At 46.3% G+C, this 20,174-nt stretch overlaps 1 protein-coding gene across 1 annotated transcript in view; it reads right to left on the reverse strand.

Moving 5' to 3' along the window:
* AP1B1 (adaptor related protein complex 1 subunit beta 1) overlaps nt 1-19,802 on the reverse strand; it is a 55,032-nt gene extending 35,230 nt beyond the window's left edge. Inside the window, exon 1 of the mRNA XM_035017309.1 lies at nt 19,662-19,802. The gene's annotated coding sequence lies outside the window, so the exon portion shown is untranslated. The remainder of the gene's footprint in view (nt 1-19,661) is intronic.
* Nucleotides 19,803-20,174: the final 372 nt, after the last annotated feature.

Here is a 20,174-nt window from a genome sequence, read left to right on the forward strand (position 1 = left end):
CCTTCTCCCCCTGGCTTGTGTTCCCTCTCTCGCTATGTCTCTCTCTGTCAAATAAATAAATAAAATCTTTAAAAAAAAACAACAAACACTTAGTTATAGCTACCCCTTCGTGTGCTCACTCCACCCAGCACTGTTTTAAGTGCTTCCTGCAAGTTAACTCATTAAAACCTCATCACAGCCTTAAGGAGGTATTCCTGTTACCCCATATAGTCAAATGAGCTTGGAAAATGCCAAATTTGAAAAGCTAGGGAGGTTTCTTCTCTCCCCAACTTTTCGAACTTCTCTAACGCTGATATGTGCTATTCAACTCTAGAGAAGGCTAGAATCTGTATACTGTAGACTCTACAGCATTCCCCAAATCTAACTGGCCAGTTTCCTTAAAGCATCTCTCAGGACATCTACCAATGCAAAAGTCACAGTGTGAAGTGCTGTTCTAAGGCAATAAAACAAAGAAAGTACCAAGGCCCCCTCATTCATTCAATATTTACGAAGTATCTACTATGTACCTTCAAGAGTTCCTCTTAAAAGATGAAAGATTAAAGAAGCTACACAGGCTCCAAGTACCCTGGATATATGGCAGAGGCTCCCGGGGTTGTTTACTGAGTCCCTATTACAGCCAGGGGTTCTTAATACATTATCCCATTTAATCCTACCAATAAGGTAGTTGGTTTTAACCCTATTTTACAGATGAGGAAACTGAGGCTCAGGGTTGCTAAGTAACTTGCCCAAGGTCACATGACGTATAAATGGTTAGACTGGGAGACCATCTGAGGTCTGCTTGACCTCAGCAGCTGTATTCTATCAATGAAGGAATTCTGCTTCTCCCATCTGAAAGGGAGGACGGAGCCCTGACAGTGGCTAAGGACTCAGTTCAAAAACCCTAAGACTTTCGATGACAACTGTCCAATCCTACCTGTAGTCTCACATGGTACAGAAAACCACACAATCCAAAAAAACAGACATCTGAATGGAAAAAACTCACTCACTTTGTCCCTTCTGTTGCCTCCGTGGAAGAGACTGAAACAAAGAACCCATCGAGGGCACTTGTTGTAATGAGCACTGGGTGTTATATGTAAGTGATGAATCATTAAATTCTACTCCTGAAACCAATATTACACTGTATGTTAACTAACTAGAATTTAAATAAAACCTCAAAACTAATTAATTAAAAAAACCCACAGAACCTATTAACATCGTCTTTCAATGCATTACTATGTGGGAGCAAGATGGAGGTTACTGGTGGGATGGAGGTGAGAGGTCAAGGATCATTTCAAAAGTCTCTGGAAACAAAGCTGACATGGCTCCTCTCCAGCCCAACTGAATTCTCCAGACCAAGCTGGTATTCACAGCAGGATGGCAACGAGGCTGTTCCCCAACTGAGACACCCAATAGATTTTGTCTTAGTGATCAATGGGAAACAAGTATGTACTGTCTCGGGGGCTGCCTTAAATCCTTTGTGGATCCCTTTGGAATAAAGGCTTCGCTGACAAAACAGTACAAAGGAAAAAACACAATTCTAGTTTCCTTTGCTTTGCAAGGTTGAAGAGGGATGATGGCACTTTTCTGTGGGAGGTGCAGGAAAAAGCCGAAGAGACTGCTGTGTCTGGTGCTGGCAGACCCACAGCAGGGATTCTAACTTGCAGGTCCTGGCAGCAGGAGTCAGGGCTGTGGACAGATCCACAAAGGGAGAACCCACGTCAGCCTGGTCCGTGGCTCTGTCCATCCTCCCCCTTCAGAACTGGCTCAGGGTTCTGCACGTGGCCAGTGTTGAGTTGACAGTTTTTAAAAGAAATGAAAAGGGGCCAAGAGCATCCCAGGGAGCCTTGGCTTGCTGACAGCTCTGTTATGTAACGTTTAGCATTTGTCTCCTAGAGGAGTTACTTACAGTGAAAATCATTTTCTTTGGTGCACACATAAGGCCATTTTCTCAGAGAAATCTCACCAACCTAGAGGTTCTTTCTGGAGTGCTGCGAATGAGCAGCTCAACCAGATAATACGATGTCTGCCACACAACAAAGGGCTGTATGACTTTAGAAGTCACAGGCATGAAAGCACAACGGGCAGAGCTATCCAAAATAGAAGTACCCCATTTCTCAAAGTTTAGTCTAAGAAGAGGGATCAATGAAGGCGAAAGGGCCTAAAAATTTTAGACCAAAAGAATCACAGCAACATATAAACCCCTCCACTGTTAAATCTAGAAGGAAATCAAAGTGAACAAAACCCCAAAACTACTCTAGATGTCTAACTTCAGTGCTGCCCAGAGATTCTTCCTTCTCCAACAGAGGAGGCTGTAGGGGGCTTTCTCCTCATCTGCAGGCACAACACAACATCTGGGGCCCTAGGTTCCCAGAACACAACCTCCTGGGGACAGATTTGTGTTGTATGCAACTGCCCAGGTGGAAGAAAGGGTGGGAAGCTTCTTTTGGGGGGATTAAAAAAAGCAACAGAGCTGCAGGGTCAGCTAAGTAGACCACCACAGTTGCTCATACCCCTATAGCGTTAAGCTTTGATGACACACTTCCTTTTACAGGTGCTCAGCAACTACTCACAACTTAAACTGCTACCCAGTGTGAGTGCTGGCTGCTTCTTTTCTCTGCAATATCTATTTCGCATATCTCTCTGCAGAGAGCCCAATGGGGCTGATGATGCAGAAATCGTATCCCTCTGAAGTTTCACGTACAGGACTAAAGTGGAGGAGGAAGGGGAAGTAGTGAGAAGTGAAAACGCTTTTGCAAAGGCACCCAGAGCACAGATTTTTAAAAACCTCATTTCATGGGCGCCTGGGTGGCTCAGTGGTTAAGCGACTGCCTTCGGCTCAGGTCATGATCCTGGAGTCCCGGGATCGAGTCCCGCATCGGGCTCCCTGCTCGGCAGGGAGTCTGCTTCTCCCTCTGACCCTCCCGCCTCTCATGTGCTCTCTCTCTCTCATTCTCTCTCAAAATAAATAAATAAATAAATCTTTAAAAAAAAAAAAAAAACACCTCATTTCACTGTGGAAGATCAACTGCCCCTGGCTGATCTGCTACGGGTGGCTATCTCCTGTGTCCTTTCTCTGCAGTTACCTCTTAGATGTCAGTGCAAGAGATGTTTCATTCTCTCTACAGGAATGGAAAAAACCCTACAGTTCAGTCTAAAGGATCAGACTTGTGGATGCCACAGGGAAGTCGGGTGCTTTCCCTGGCACTACTCAGCCATTGCCATACACTGCATGCCTCCTAATGGAGGCCAAAGGGGCTAAGACCTTGTTTGATGGATCTGACTGTGTACATGAGCCACAACTGAAAGCAGCCAGCCAATTCAGGCAAGAAAAAGTTTAGGGTTTGGATTCTATCTTTGGAAGTGACAGGATGCACATTAAAAAGCAATAATCAGGGGGCACCTGGGTGGCTCAGTTGGTTGAGCGACTGCCTTCGGCTCAGGTCATGATCCTGGAGTCCCTGGATCGAGTCCCGCATAGGGCTCCCTGCTCGGCAGGGAGTCTGCTTCTCCCTCTGACCCTCCCCCCTCTCATGTGCTCTCTCTCATTCTCTCTCTTAAATAAATAAAATCTTAAAAAATAAAAAAATTTTAAAAAATAATAAAAATAAATAAATAAATAAATAAATAAAAAGCAATAATCTGGGGGAATTTTTGGTTTGGAAACTGCTCTGGCCAGTGTGATGAGTCACTTTTGCTAAGGAGAAAGCATTCTGGGCTGGGATACCCTTCACTTTCAGCATTCACTGGCTAAGGAATGCCTGGAGGGGAGGGAAAGTCAAAATTAAAGAGGGGCACACCTGGAAGGACTGGTTTTGTCTTTGAAGAGCCACTGATGCTGTCCTTACCTTAAATCTACCTTCCCACTTTGATCCTATAATCCCAGGACCAGTCCCTATTAATCTTACTTAAAAAAAAAAAAAAAAACACCTACTGACGCTCCTGCTTTCCCCTGCCACCAGACTTAAAGCAAAAAAACTGAATAATAGGGCGCCTGGGTGGCTCAGTTGGTTAAGCGACTGCCTTCGGCTCAGGTCATGATCCTGGAGTCCCAGGATTGAGCCCCACATTGGGCTTCCGGCTCAGTGGGGAGCCTGCTTCTCCCTCTGACCCTCTCCCCTCTCATGCTCTCTCTAATAAATAAATAAAATCTTAAAAAAAAAAAAAAGAAACTGAGTAATAAAGCCTGAAACAGTAGTTTTAGGTGTTCTAGAATTATAAAGAACTCTCTGATGAGAATCAGTGACACACTGACTAGGACAAAGATGTAATGTAATCTAAGAGAGGAAAAATGAGGTCCTAGGAAGAAAATGGAAGGGGGAAAAAACTCTGAATTTTAGCCACTGGAGTTAGTTAGGTGTAAGGAAAGTTCTCAACACTTTTTAAATTTGTGAGGTCTTCACATATCTAAATGTAGTTCTATGAACAAGAGATAAACAATCTTGGTGTTTTAAACTAATAAAAGAAATTTAAATCTATAAAAAATACATTAAGAAAATAAATATTGAATATATTTCAACTTTTCCCCAAGATCTCAAAATTGCTAATGATAACAATAATTATTTTATTTTTATCATTTTTATTTTTTAGGTAGACTTCATGGCCAACATGGAGCTTAACTCACAATGCTGAGATGAAGAGTCACGTACTCTACCAACTGAGCCAGCCAGGTGCCCCAACAATAATAATTTTAAAGGAGAGAATACGGAACTGATGTTAATTTACTTCATCTCTATGATCCAATTCCTCTCTTGAAAATGGGGACAGCAGCACTTGCTCTTCTACCCAGTTCACTCATTTCTTCTGATAGGGGACAATGTGGGAATGAAAGCACACTGACAAGTATAAATACCATGGGGTTCCGGGGCGCCTGTGTGGCTTAGTGGTTTAGGCATCTGCCCTCGGCTCGGGTCGTGGTCCCGGGGTCCTGGGATCTAGCCCCACATTGGGCTCTCTGCTCAGTGGGGAGCCTGCTTCTCTCTCTCCCTCTGCCTGTCGCTCCCCCTGCTTGTGCTCTCTCTGTAAAATAAAATCTTAAAAAATAAATACAATGGGGTTCCATTTACATGAAATTCTAGGATAAGAAGAAGAGGCAAAACTAACTTATGGTGGTAGAAGTCAGATCAGTGGATGCTTCTAGCTGAGAAGGACTGTCTTGAATGGGGCACAAAAGAACTCTAGAGGTGATGGAAATGATTTGCATCTTGATGCAGATACTGGCCAGACTGGTACACTTAAGAGCTGACATATCACTTGTTGTAAATCACAAAGATTTTATTTTTTTTATTTGACAGAGACAGAGAGAGAGCACACAAGCAGGGGGAGTGGCAGGCAGAGGGAGAGGGAGAAGCAGGCTCCCTGCTCCACGGGACCCTGGGATTATGACCTGAGCTGAAGACAGACGCTTAACCAACTGAGCCACCCAGGTGCCCCAAATATTGAATTTTTTAAAAAAATAATATAAAACCCAATGCTGAAGAAAATGGAAAACTGTATACTCTAGAGGAAACAAAGCCTTTCTGAGTGTGACATTAAATCAAGTCTTTAAAAATCTGTGAGTTTGATTATATAAAAATTAAGTTTTCCTGCATGGCCAAAAACATAATAAGAAAGACATATAATAGACACACATACAAATTTCCATCACATCTCAGACAAAAGCCTATTTTCCTTCATACATAAAAAGTATCTAAAAATAGGAGAATGGCAAAGGATGTAGTGCATTCACAGAAAATTAAGAATAATGGTTTAAGCTTACTTATAAGAGAAATTGATACTACAATGAAATACCATCCATCAGCTACTGGACTGGTAAAGACCCAAAAGTCTGATGACATTCCATGTTGGTGCTGATGTGGGAAAATAGATACCCTTATACGATGCTAGTAAGAGTCTAAATTGCTACAACCTCTACACCAATTTGGCAACAGCTATCAAAATTGCAAAGGTGCTGACCCTTTGACCCAGCAAGTTTGCTTCTAGGAATTTCTTCTTATTCTTTTTTTTTTTAAGATTTTATTTATTTATCTGAGAGTGAGAGAGAGAGAAAACACATGAGCGGAGGGAGGGACAGAGAGAGAATCTGAAGCCGACTCCGTGCTGACTGTGGAGCCCAACGCCCATGATCACAAGATCATGACCTAAGCTGGGGTGCCTGGGTGGCTCAGTCGTTAAGCGTCTGCCTTCGGCTCAGGTCATGATCCCGGGGTCCTGGGATCAAGCCCCGCATAGGGCTCCCTGCTCCGCGGGAAGCCTGCTTCTCCCTCTCCCACTCCCCCTGCTTGTGTTCCCTCTCTCGCTGTGTCTCTCTCTGTCAAATAAATAAATAAAATATTAAAAAAAAAAAAAAAAGGATCATGACCTAAGCTGAACTGACTGAGCCACTCAGAAGCCCCTAGGAATTTATTCTATATGTGCAAAAGCTATGTACATACAGTTATTTATGTAGCATCCTTTGTAATAACAAACTATTGTAAACACCTTAAATGTCCTTCCATAGAGGGCTTATTTAAAAATTATGGCACGATAGGGGCGCCTGGGTGGCTCAGTTGGTTAAACGACTGCTTAAGGCTCAGGTCATGATCCTGGAGTCCCAGGATCGAGTCCCGCATCGGGCTCCCTGCTCGGCAGGGAGTCTGCTTCTCCCTCTGACCCTCCCCCCTCTCATGTACTCTCTCTCTCTCATTCTCTCTCTCTCAAATAAATAAATAAAATCTTTAAAAAAAAAATAAAAAATAAAAAAATAAAAATTATGGCACGACAGGGGCACCTGGCTGGCTTAGTCAGTACAGCATGTGACTCTTGATCTCTGGGTCATGAGTTCAAGCCCCACATTGAGTATAGAGATTACTTATTAAAAAAAAAAAAAAGAATTAGGGATGCCTGGGTGGCTCAGTTGGTTGAGCATCCAACTCTTGCTTTCGGCTCAGGTTGTGATCTCAGGGTCATGAGATCAAGCCCATCAGATTCTGCAGTCAGTGCAGAATGTGCTTGTCCCTTTCCCTCTGCTCCTGCCCATCCCCCCCCAGCTGCACGTGCTCTCTCTTTCAAATAAATAAAATCTTAAAAAAAAATTTTAAAAAGAAGAAAAGATAATCTTTTCCTCCAGAAAAGAAGCCAGATTGCTAAAGGATGGGGTGAGAGACTCACCTCTCATCACTCACCAGCTTATGTCTTAGGAATTTTATATCCTGTGCATGTAGCCCCTCTTTCAAATATAATACAGTTTAGAAAACAATGCGGCGTCTATCCAAAACACTGTTCCCAGCCCCATGTTTATCCTCAGTCTCAGCTCAAACACTGCTGCCTTATAGGAGCCTTCTCCAGACCCAGAGGGGCAGAGGCCTCTCTGACATTTGACTCAGTCATATCGTGGACTTCTTCACATCCCTCCTCACGACTCTAATTTGGGATCTGTCCTATTTAATGCTGTCAACCCAGTGACTGGCACAATGCCTGGCACATTCCAGGAGCTCACCAAATGTTTGCTGACAAAATGAATGAAAAGACAGGTTCCCAGAGAAGCTACAAAACCAGGGGCCTATAACAGATCAAGGTAAGAGGACTCCCTGATGAGACCAGTGAGTGACGATGGGGCAGACCAGGGACATAAACCTTTGTGGTTAACTTTCAACAAACATGGCAAGGCTGGTCCAATGCCAAGAGAGCTGCCAGGAAATCTAGCTTTGCTACCAACAGCTATATGACCCAGGGCAAATCCCTCCATCTCTGGGCCTTACTTTTTCTGTCAAACAAGAGAATTCAACCAGATCAATGGCTTTCCAAGCCCCTTCTCGCTTTTAAACTGTTTAAAACAAAAATAGAATTGCTCTGTTTGACATAAGAGTGGGGGACTTAAGCCTAGCTCATTCCACTATGCCCAACTCCCCCTCTTCACCAGGGGCCCTTCAGACAACCCACAGTTCCACAGGACAACAGTTCCAGTCTATTAAATGACAGATAAACTCCCACATCTCACATTCTAGGATTCTCTGCTAAAGATGAGAAATCCATTTCCTCACCAATGAGTGTTCTTCCAGTGTATCAAACAAGAGGAAATGGAGCATGATCATTCTCTGAGCATGACAAAAGACATTTCCAAGGGACAAGAGAAAACAAATTCAGAATGCAGCCAGGGCTACCAAATCTTATTAGGTCTTCAGTAGGAAGGAAAACAGTAACAAGCCAAACAATTCCCCAAATGGCCTGCCAGTGGCCAAGGAAAGGACTTCTAGTCTCAGGGCAGTGATTCATGCCACAGCAACCCATGCTCTGCACTCGGATGAGAGGCATAATGTTGGTGGTGCTAGCACAGTGCACTGCATACCACTGGCACTCGGTGAATTAACAAGGGAGACAATCAGTATTGTGAGATCAGCCAGAGAAGCAGCTTTAGGAAAGGGAAAGGGGAAGGAGATATTTGGTAAGGTCTGATCCAGCTGTCAAGACTCATCTCTGAATTCAAGGATATCTGGGCAGGGAAAAATGAGCCCTAAAAGTCTATGTTGGTGGCTTCCATCTTCAGTGCCATTTAAAACTGTCACTGTTGGGCACCTGGGTGGCTCAGTCGGTTAAGCGTCTGCCTTTGGCTTAGGTCATGATCTCAGGGTCCTGGGATCGAACCCTGCATGGGGCTCTCTGCTTAGTGGGGAGTCTGCTTCTCCCTCTCCTTCTGCCTATCCCCCTGCTCGTGCCCTCGCACTCTCAGATAAATAAATTCTTAAAATAAAAAAATAATAATAAAACTGTCACTGTTAAACCCTTGCCTGATGAAGAGCTGTTCAGAAACCTGCTCCAGGCACATTAGCTCAAGGACAGTTAAGAATAAACTGGGTGGGGGAGGGCGCCTGGGTGGCTCAGTCGGTTAAACGTCTGCCTTCGGCTCAGGTCATGATCCCAGGGTCCTGGGATGGAGCCCCACATCGGGCTCCCTGCTCCGTGGGAAGCCTGCTTCTCCCTCTCCCACTTCCCCTGCTTGTGTTCCCTCTCTCGCTGTGTCTCTCTCTGTCAAATAAATAAATAAAACCTTAAAAAAAAAGAATAAGCAAGGGGGGCGCCTGGGTGGCTCAGTCGTTAAGCGTCTGCCTTCGGCTCAGGTCATGATCCCAGGGTGCTGGGATCGAGCCCCGCATCGGGCTCCCTGCTCAGCGGGGAGCCTGCTTCTCCCTGTCCCTCTGCCTCTCCCCCTGCTCATGCTCTCTCTCTGTATCTCTGTGTCTCAAATGAATAAATAAAACCTTAAAAAAAAAAAAAAGAATAAGCTAGGAAGAGTGAATAAAAGGGGTTAGGGTGGTGCTGCTGTTTCTTCTTCATTTAGAACAGAAAAGCCGAACTTTAATCACCCCACATTTGGCTGTTTCAGTTCTGTCTCAAAGGCACAGGTTGATTCATTCACAAATACTCCCCTACTCTGTGCCATGCTCTGGATTATGTTCCTGCCCCATGAAGCCTAGAGTTTATAATAGAGACAATGATTCTATTCACCACCCAGCAATTACTCACCACTGCTCACCTGACAGTCTCCTTTTAAAAAGGAAATGGTCCTCACAGGTAAGTCCTAAAGTTCACTTTATAGACAGGGAAACAGGTGAGGCCAACTTGAAGATTAAAAGGTGGCTCAGCAGTAGAGAAAACCAGATTTCAGACTTTCTCTCTGAGACAACATGGTCACCAAACTCAGACAGACAGGTTCTTTCAAGTCAGTTTAATAACTATGAGAAAATAAGCTGTGCTCTTTTTTGGGCTTGGCATGAAATTCAGAACAAAGGTGGCAGGGGTAGTAGTAATGGCAAACAGATACGCTCTTTGGGCCAGACACCATGTAAAGAGCTTCACATTTAATCCTCACAAGAATCTGTGGAAAAGGTATTGATAATATCACAAGTTTACAGATGAGGAAAGTGAAGCCCAGAGAGACCAGGGCATTTCTCTGGAGTCACATAGCTAGAAAATGGTAGCACTGACACTCTCTACCCTTGCCTCACAATGAGGCCCCACAGGTCCCACTCTGTCCAGCAAGGCAACTTCCCCTCTCTGAATGAAGCCCTGGCAGAATCAGACACACTCCAAGCTAAAGGATACATGAAATATGTTGCCACATATCCCTGCAGAATCCCTTGAACATTGAATTACAAGTATTTTAGGACCAGCCCATCCAGTTTGGACAACAGGAATGTCAAGTTTGGTAATGTGCCTAGTGAAAGCCTGTCTGGATGAGCCTGCTGAGTTATGGGTCTTCTGGGATTTGGATGAAAAGTAGTTAGCCAAAATCAATCTCCTGAGACCCACTAGCAGTTAAAGCCCCAAAATGAAAAGGAAGTAAAGGCACACACATGCCACATGCAAATGTTCTTATAATAGCACTGAGTCTTTAGAAACTAATTCTAGGGGCGCCTGGGTGACTCAGTTAGTTAAGCGACTGCCTTCGGCTCAGGTCATGATCCTGGAGTCCCGGGATCGAGTCCCGCGTCGGGCTCCCTGCTCAGCAGGGAATCTGCTTCTCCCTCTCACCCTCCCCGGTCTCATGTGCTCGCTCTCTCTCTCTCATTCTCTCTCTCTCAAATAAATAAAATCTTAAAAAAAAAAAAAACTAATTCTAGAATCCTGTGCCAGCTCTCAACTATCTACAGAAAGAAAGCTTGGAAAGATCTGCTGTCAAGAGAAAGAAAGGTTCCTTTGGACTTGAAAAAAGAAAGTAACAGGGGCTTCTTCTGAATAATACTTAAATTAATCAAGAGAAAGAGGCCAAAGACTAGAACGAGGCGCCCTGAGAATTTCAGTTTTCTCATCTATACAATGAAACACTTTCTGAAGATCTGTCAAGTGTTGGAGTCATCCATTCAGCATGTGTAACAGTGTGGGGCACTGTCAACTCTGAGACCGGGGACGGTGCCCCACACAGGAGCATGCCCACAGCAGACAAAGGACAGTTTTCCCACTGGGCTTTTACAGATGCAGAGGCCAAGTAAAGAACTGCAGGTGAATAGCAGAGCAATCATGCCTTCCATATAAATACCACCATTGTTCAGAGGAGGGTGCTGAGACTGGGGGAACATCTAGGGAAGCCCTTTTAGATAAAGAAGTGCTTTCCAGACAGGAAAAGATGAGTCACATTTGGAAAGGGAGGACTGAGGGCAACCTGGAGAAGACCCACAAGATGCCAGCATAACAGGGAGCAAATAGAGACTAAACCACCAGCAACAGTGACTGGGGCGCAGGCTCTGTGCTAAATGGTTTACAGCCCCTCTCTCATTTAATTCTCAAGGTAATCCACTTATAGATGAGGAATTAAAGATGCTGAGAGAGGAGTGACTTATCCAAAGCCAAACAACCATGCGTGTTCAGGAGTTTGTGAGAATCCCTGCCTGGCTGAAGGCAAGGACTTGGAAGGGAAAGGAGCAGATGAGGTTAGGCAAGGAAGGATGAGATTCAGCGATGGTCTTGGATGCGAGAGCGTGTTAGATCCCGCTGGCAGAAGATGAGTGATCCTGTCAAATGACAAGTCTCACAATGACGAGCATTTGACACTGCTTATCATTTCCTCTTCCTTGAAACACTTTCTTCCCCTGGATTCCAGGATGCTATGCACTCTGCTTTCCCCTCTACCCCACTGCCTGCTCCATCTCAGTCTCCTTTGTTGGTTCTTCCTTCTCTCCTTCTCCATTACTGGAGGGCCCCACCCCCACCCTCCATACTATCTCGCCTCTTTGATGAGCTCATCCAGTGTCAAGGCTTTAAGTATCATCTACATGCTGATAACTCACAAGTTTAGACCCCCAGGCCCAACCTCTCCAGTGAACTCCCAGCTCATATATCCTAACTGCCTAATCAATATCTGAACTTGAATGTCTATACAGCTAACAGGCAGCTCAAACTTAACATGATAAAAACTGACCTCCTGCTTCCCCCCATCCCCCAACTGGCTCATCTGCAGTTTTCATGATCTAGTTCATTATCAACATCTTTAACAGGGTCTCAGGCCAAAAACCTCAGTTACCCTTGACAACACACACACTCTCTCATATTCCACATCTAACCTATTAGCAAATCCTATGGGGTCTACCTTCAAAATGAATCCAGAATCCATAAAGTGGTTATTCATCAGCTCCATCACTTCCACCAGGCTCCAAGCCACCATCACTTTTTTTTTTTTTTTTAAGATTTTATTTATTTATTTGGCAGAGAGAGACAGCGTGAGAGAGAACACAAGCAGGGGGACTGGGTGAGGGAGAAGCAGGCTTCCCGCTGAGCAGGGAGCCTGATGTGGGGCTCGATCCCAGAACCCTGGGATCATGACCTGAGCCAAAGGCAGATGCTTAATGACTGAGCCACCCAGGTGCCCCCCACCATCACTTCTTTATTGGGATTGCTACCAAAGCTGCTTCCACACTGCTCTCGACAACACATTTCAGCAACAGGCAGAACAATCCCATTACAGTTGAAGTCAGACAGTGGTACTCCTCTGTCCAATTCTCCCAACGGTTCCGTATCTCACCTTGGAGTAAAAGCCAAAATCTCTACATGGCCTCATGGACTATAGGCTCATATGAGACACACACCCCTTCTGTCTCTCTTTCACACACATACACACCACCCATTACTTCTTCGAACTCTTCTCCCACTGTTTTCTCTATCATTCCCTCAGTTCCAGCCATATGGGGCCTCTCTGCTGATCCTTGAACACAACAGGCACATTTCCACCTCAGGGCCTTTGCAAATGCCGTTCATGTTGCCAGGGAGGCTCTTTCTCCAGATAGCGCCATGGCTCAGTCCCTCACCTCTTCCAAATTTCACTCAAATGTCACCTCCTCTGACCAATTCATTTAAAATTCTGCACATCCCCAACCAATTTCCCCAACTCCCTATCCTTTTTTTTTTTTAAGATTTTATTTATTTATTTGACAGAGAGAGCACAAGTAGACAGAGAGGCAGGCAGAGGGAGAAGGAGAACCAGGCTCCCCGCTGAGCAGAGAGCCTGACGTGGGGCTTGATCCCAGGACCCTGGGATCATGACCTGAGCTGAAGGCAGACGCTTAACCGACTGAGCTACCCAGGCACCCCCCAACTCCCTATCCTTTTTCTTCTTTTGTATTTCTTCAAGATACTTATCACCAACATACTATAAAATATATTTATATTGTCTGTTTTTTCTCCCTCCATAATGTGCTCCATGAGGACAAAGATTTTGTCCATTTTAGTCACTATTGTATCCCTAGCTCCTAGACTGTTACCTGACAAATAGTAGGTGCTCAATAAATGTGTGAATGATTAGTGCTCAACTCTCTTCTTGGGGAAATTTCAAGTTTTGTAAACCAACCTCAGCTAGAGACCAGCTTCCCCATGTTCCATTCACAGGGTTTGCCAGCATCAGACATGCATCTGCTCTGGTTGTCAAGCTATTTTGATAAAATTGAAGTTGAAAATGTCAGACCCCCTAGCCCATTTTAGAGCCAATAAATAAATGGAAGACAAGTAAATAAAGAAAAGAGAGAAGAAAGGGCAAAGGGCAGAAGATCAGGCGGCAACAACTCTGACAGGAGAAAGGTCAAGGCCACCTCCTTCAGTGAGGCCAGATCACCATCCCCTGCTCCCACAGGCATCAGCTCAGAGACTAAAGCTGCTAGAGGTGGGGATGCAAATGCTGGGGGCAGGGGGTCTGACACAGCTGCGATGTGAACACAGACAGGCCCTTCCCTCCGCCTATAACCCTCTAGGCCCACAGGCTTTCTGTGTCAAGCTCGTCATTGCTTTTGCACTTAAGGAGCCTTCTGCCTGGATGATCCTCTCCAGCTTCTAGAGTGGCTGCTCCAACTTATCCTTCAAATCTCGGCTTAGATGACATCACTTCAAAGATACTGTCTCTGGGGTGTGGGTGGCTCAGTCGGTTGGGCGTCTGCCTTTGGCTCAGGTCATGATCAAGCCCTGCATCGGGCTCCCTGATCACTGGGGAGTCTGCTTCTCCCTCTGCCCCTCACCCCGCTCGTGCTCTCTCTCACTCTTTCTCTCAAATAAATAAAATCTTAAAAAAAAACAAAAACAAAGGGGCACCTGGGTGGCTCAGCCGGTTAAGCGTCTGCCTTCGGCTCAGGTCATGATCCCAGGGTCCTGGGATCGAGCCCCACATCGGGCTCCCTGCTCCGCAGGAAGCCTGCTTCTCCCTCTCCCACTCCCCCTGCTCGTGTTCCCTCTCTCGCTGTGTCTCTCTCTGTCAAATAAATAAATAAAATCTTTAAAAAAACAAAAACAAAAACAAAACAAAAACAAAAACAAAAAAACAAAACCAAAAAACCCACAAAGATACTGTTCCTATACTAAGTACATATTTTCCTGCCTTCGCCCCCACCCCCATTCCTATTCATATGTTTGCTGAGCACCTCCCATGTGCCATAAACAGGTCTACATGCTAGGGATACAGCAGTGAATAAATCAGACAAAAATCCTTCCCTTCATGGTGCATACATCCCAATGGCAGACAGGGGCTACAGGCAAGATAAATAAGTACAATATATACTATCTGAGATAGTGATAAATGCTATGGAGAAAGAGAAAACAGGGGAGGAGGATAGGGAGTGTGGAGGAGGGGAGGAAAGGAGGTTAAAATTTAACCAGATGGCCACCTGGAGAAGGTGACAGGACACTGTCTCAACATCCAGCCACTCAGCTTCATTCAAAGAATGAAGAACACAGAAGCAGACTCACCGGCTAATGAAATTTTGTCATTCCACTCTCAATATGGTTAAGACCCTAAAAACAATTAGGTGTGGCAAAAACTATGTGTCACCCAAGTCTATTCCTTCACAGAGCTCTGCTTTAACGAATGTTTTCAGTGCTGAAAATTAACAATGGAGGACTGGTTTTAAAGCTTTGAGACCTGACTTTCAAACCTACCATCTTCCAGCTCAAGTCCACAGAGGAGACGGTAAACCTGGGAGAGCAGTCACTAAGGCGGCAATTCTGGCTGCTGATGGACTCTGGGCATTCTGGACTCAACCAGCCTCTTACCTTAACGAGAAGAGGTCTCCCAACTTTGGGGAGACCCTCTTAATGGAGGTAAGAGCTCAAGCCCAAGGCTAAAGACCCAAAAAGCATGAGGCTTGACAGTCTAAAACCAAAGCCAAGCCCCTCCTCAGCAACATTAAATAACAGGAGACAGGGCGCCTGGGTGGCTCAGTTGGTTAAGCGACTGCCTTCGGCTCAGGTCATGATCCTGGAGTCCCGGGATCGAGTCCCACATCGGGCTCCCTGCTCGGCAGGGAGTCTGCTTCTCCCTCTGACCCTCCCCCCTCTCTTGTGCTTGCTCTCTCTCATTCTCTCTCTCTCAAATAAATAAATAAATAAATAAATAAATAAATAAATAACAGGAGACAATCCAAGAACTAGGGGTTGGGAAAGGGAAGGTGGCCACAGCAGGTGTGACAGGGGCTCTCCAGGGGTCTACACAACTTAACAGGCATAAGCATACCACCGCTGTAAAATGAGAATTGTAATGTCACATACTTGAGGGATCTGTGAGGCTAAAACAGGTCAATACAGGGGCAGCTGGGTGGCTCAGTCAGTTAAGCATCTGCCTTCCGCTCAGGTCATGATCCCGGGATCCCGGGATTGAACCCCAAGTCGGGTTCCCTGCTCAACAGGGAGTCTGCTTCCCCCCTCTTGTGCTCTCTCCCTCTCTCTCTTAAATAAATAAATAAAATCTTAAAAAAAATAAAATAAAACAGGTCAATACATACAAAGTCTTCAGCAGTGCCCCAAGTGGCCTATTGCTATAGGCTGGCCACTATGACTACTACATAGGGAGAGTGGTTACCACCAGCACCTCCTCGCTGTTCCCCAACCCCAAGTCTCTGGAGGCCCTGAAGCACTCTGGTGGTGCCTGTTGAAATGTAAGTCAGATCTCAGAACTCCTGCTCAAAACCCTCTAGCAGCTCCCACCTCAATCAGAGTAAAAGCCAGGGTTCTCATCTTGACCTGGAAGCCCCCTCCATTCTCCTCTGACCTCATAAGCCACTGCCCTGATCATTGCTCACTCAGCTTCCCTGCTGTTCCTCAAACAAGACAGGGACACTCCTACTCTTCACTATCTTGGGCCTGGAAGGCTCTTTCCCCAGACAATGTCACTCTGGTGGCTAGCGGGGTGGTAGCAACAACACCAGAGAGTAGTTAATCCTATCACCGGTCAGACTTCTCCCTATCCCCCTGGAGTGGTATGAGGATGGACAGGAAAGTGCTTTGAATTCCCTCTTCCCTAGTAATCAAAGAATTTTAACAAGTCAATGCAACATTCATTCATTCTCTGAACATTTACTGAGCACCTATGTGCCAGACATTTCACTAAGTGCTAGAGACACAGACAGTTAAGACAAGTCCTCCCCAAGGATTAAGAGCTGTTTACTTAGAAGCCAGCCAAGTGAACAGACAATGACAAACCCACTGAGGAGGTTCAGGCCTGCAAGGTGAGAGAGATGATCAGATGGGAAGCTCCAAGTAGTGGCCCAGCAAAGAGGCATGTGTTGACAGGAAATGGTGTTCAAGCAGAGAATAGCACAAAACAAAGACAAAGAATGTAAAAAGAGTTGAGGGTTGCAGAGTGGCTGAGTTTGAGTTTGACTGGAGCTTGGGAAGAGATGGAAGTGGGGAGTAGGAGAGATAAGGCAGGAGAGCCAGGCAGAAGTCAGCCCAAAAGGCCTTGAAGGCCATGATAAGGAATGTGAATTTTAGTCTGAGGGCAATAAGGAGTCACTGATGGATATTCAAGCAGGATTATTTTTTAAAGGATTCCCCAAGTGCTCAAGTGATATCTTCTCTCTGGTGTTATTTGTTCCTCTCTGTGTGAAGAGAAAAACATAACACTAAAACCATTTCTGGGCTATAATCATGTATCAGTGGCCTATCTCAGGCAAAAAAAAACCTGTTCAGAAAAAGAAACATCTACATGTAACAGATGCCCTCTCAATCTTTCATAATTACACCAAAATGCAAAACCCATACCCAAGCCATGTTTGCTCACTGTCAGCATGTCAGGCTTTGGTGCCAGGCATGGGGGGGTTCTCTGGGAAGTGAGCAGTTAAGACATGCAACAGCTTCAGGGGATGACCAGCAAAACATGAAAGTCCAAGTCCAAAGCCAGTAGGATCAACAGACTAAACTTGTTCTGAAACACGTTTAGGAAGTGAAACGAGAAGGGTGGGAGCAGTCCTGTGTACGTAAAGGTCTCTGTTTGCAGAAGGAAGTAATACCCCACAAACCAGGGTTGACAGCCTTCCTTAGACAGAGGCTCCCAGTAGGCATCAACTGCCTAGGGTCAAGGCAACCAAACGCAGTAACAGTCTCTGCACAAATTTCCTTATCTAATCCCCACACACACCAGTGCTGGGGGTGGGGGGGATAAGGAGAAGGTGGTGGCATTATTTTAGAGCTGAAGTAAAGCAGGCCAAGCCTAAGTAAGTTGTCCAGCTCACACTAACAGGAAGCTGCTGAGCTGGGTTCGGAACCCAGGGTTGACTCATGGGGAGTCCGGCAGTGCTTTTTCCACTACACCTTTGAGCCCTTCAGGCCACTCAGGATGAAGCCTCTGCTCAACCCATACGCAACAGATAATCTCTCCACAACCTCTGAGGGATCTGATTCTTTGAGAACTACTGAGGCTACTCTTTATGACAGTTTTTAAGAGGATGGAGGAGGCTGGTGGGCTCAACTCAGGACAGGGAGCCAGATGCTCTGAGCTTTGCTCATGTTCCCACCATCTGTGACAAGTCACTTCATCTCAAATCCTCCCTTGGAAGGATGGGGATAAGGTGACAATATTAAGTTTCTGTGAATTCAATGGAACTAGAAAAACAGATCATAGAGTTTAAAAAAAGGTACTACAGGGCACCTGGGTGGCTCAGTCGTTAAGCGTCTGCCTTCGGCTCAGGTCATGATCCCGGGGTCCTGGGATCGAGCCCCACATCGGGCTCCCTGCTCTGCGGGAAGCATGCTTCTCCCTCTCCCACTCCCCCTACTTGGGTTCCCTCTCGCACTGGGTTTCTGTCTGTCAAATAAATAAAATCTTAAAAAAAATAAATGTTTTTTTAAAAAAAGGTAATACAGTAATATTTATATCACAGCTTTCTTCAGAAGCATGTGAAAACCTTCATGGGTTCATTAAGGCTTGTAACACCCAGGACTGGATAGGAAGGCAGCAGGTCTTTCTCCTGCTGCTATCAGGGAAACTGAGGCAGAATTGGAGCAAGTGAATATCTGCAAAGGAGTAAGGCTCAGACTCCCAGAGTCTGGTCCTCCATCCATCAAATGACCTCACCATCTCCCAAGCGAGATGTGTGCTTCCCAGCCAAGAAGCCAAGGGGCCTGCACTTTTCTGAGAGAGACAGAGACCCTCCCCTTGAGAACGTTCTTCAAGAACCTAGGGCCAAAAGATCCCCTAGGGGTCATGTGCTTCCTCTCTTTATTCCAAAAGGAATGCAGCTCAACCACTCTTAAGAGACGGTCTGAATATTCTTAAATTAGCTTCATGAATAGCCTGTTTTGTGTGTCACAGTTCTCAATAGTCAGGAAAAACTTTCACTTTTGCCCTGAAATGTAATTACTTATAGCAATAGCCTGCAGTATTGTTTCATCCTAAACATGTGAATCAAATGCCCCTTATGAAGATCAGACGCAACGTAATAAGGCTACATCTTTACATAGCTTCGAATAAATACAACGGCAGCTAAAGGTATCAAACAGCCCCTACATCCCAACCTTGCTCCAGCCTCTTCTGTCTCTGCACTTTGCAGGTCCCTGAAAGCCTGGGTAAGAACCCTGGCTCTGCCGGGCGCCTGGGTGGCTCAGTCGTTAAGCGTCTGCCTTCGGCTCAGGTTATGATCCCAGGGTCCTGGGATCGAGCCCCGCATCGGGCTCCCTGCTCCGTGGGTTCCTGCTTCTCCCTCTCCTCCTCCCCCTGCTTGTGTTCCTGCTCTCGCTGTCTCTCTCTCTGTCAAATAAATAAATAAAATCTTTAAAAAAAAAAAAAAGAACCCTGGCTCTGCCTATACCTATGGTAAGGACTGACCTTGGTTTCCTTGTGGATAAAATGAGGGTATCAACAACAGCTACCACACAAGGGTTGTTGTGAAGTTTACATGTGGCATTGTACCTACAGTGCTTAGCGCGGTGTCTAGCACACAGTAGGAGCTCAATAACTAGTAGCTAGCATTTCGTCAGTATTTTTAGCATGATCACAGGTGTCCCCAGATAACCTGTCCATGAAAACCCGACAGAGAGACCAAGCCCAAGCCTACGGCGGGGCAGGCGCGCAGAGCCGGTTCTTGATTTTTTTCTTTTTGAACCTTGGCAAAGAGATAAGGCCCTGAATGACAGGGAGGCCTCAGGATGGAAGGAGGAAGCCAGGACCGGGAGAGGAGTTTCTCCCCCGGCGAGGGGCGGACTCCTCGGGGCCTAAGTCTAGGTAGGAGTCTCTCGGGAGCACACCCCAGGAGGGGCTGCCGGCTGGGGCGGCCGGGATTCAGTGGTGGTCACGAATGAATGAACCCGCAGTCCTTCTGCCTCGTCGTGGCTTGGGAAGCCACTCTCGCCCCTCTAGCGCCCCGTCCTCTCCGTGACCTCTGACCCCACAAACCCCTCACCTCAGACCACCGCCTCCCCGCCCCACTCCTTCTCCTGCCTCGCCGGACTCCCCGCTTCCTCACCCACAGGTCCGAACGGCTCCCGGCACCACGGCGCGGCTCGGCTCGCCAGCAAAATGTCCGCGGCCTCGTCCTCCCGCTCCCCCGGTGCGTCCGCGCCGCCGGCCGCTCAGAGCCCCGCGGCTGTCACCGGCCGAGCGGAAGTGAGCTGCCCGCGCGCGGGCACTTCCGGTGGACGCAGGCCTGGGGGCGGGGTCAAGGGTGCAACCCGGGCGGGGGTGGTGCCCGAGGGGCGGGGCCAGACGAATTAACCCCTCCCCAGCCGGGGCGTTCCCTCGCCGCTGCCACCCGCAGAGTGCTAAAAAATTAGCTAAGTAATTTAAGTAACTTAAGGTGACGACTTTAAGGGCCATCTCTTCCTTCTGTGTGACAGACGGGGAAACTGAGACTCTGAGAAAGGCAAGGTTTTGCTCAAGATTAATTTCCTTATGAATGTTAGAGTCAAAACCAGAACTGTAAATCCAGTCTAGCGCTTGCTGCCCTTCAGGGCAGCCCTTTGGAAATTCCGACTGGAAG

This window comes from Mirounga leonina, unplaced genomic scaffold (genome assembly GCF_011800145.1).
Source record: "Mirounga leonina isolate KUSES-001 unplaced genomic scaffold, KU_Mleo_1.0 Mir_171, whole genome shotgun sequence".
Taxonomy (NCBI): Eukaryota; Metazoa; Chordata; class Mammalia; order Carnivora; family Phocidae; genus Mirounga; species Mirounga leonina.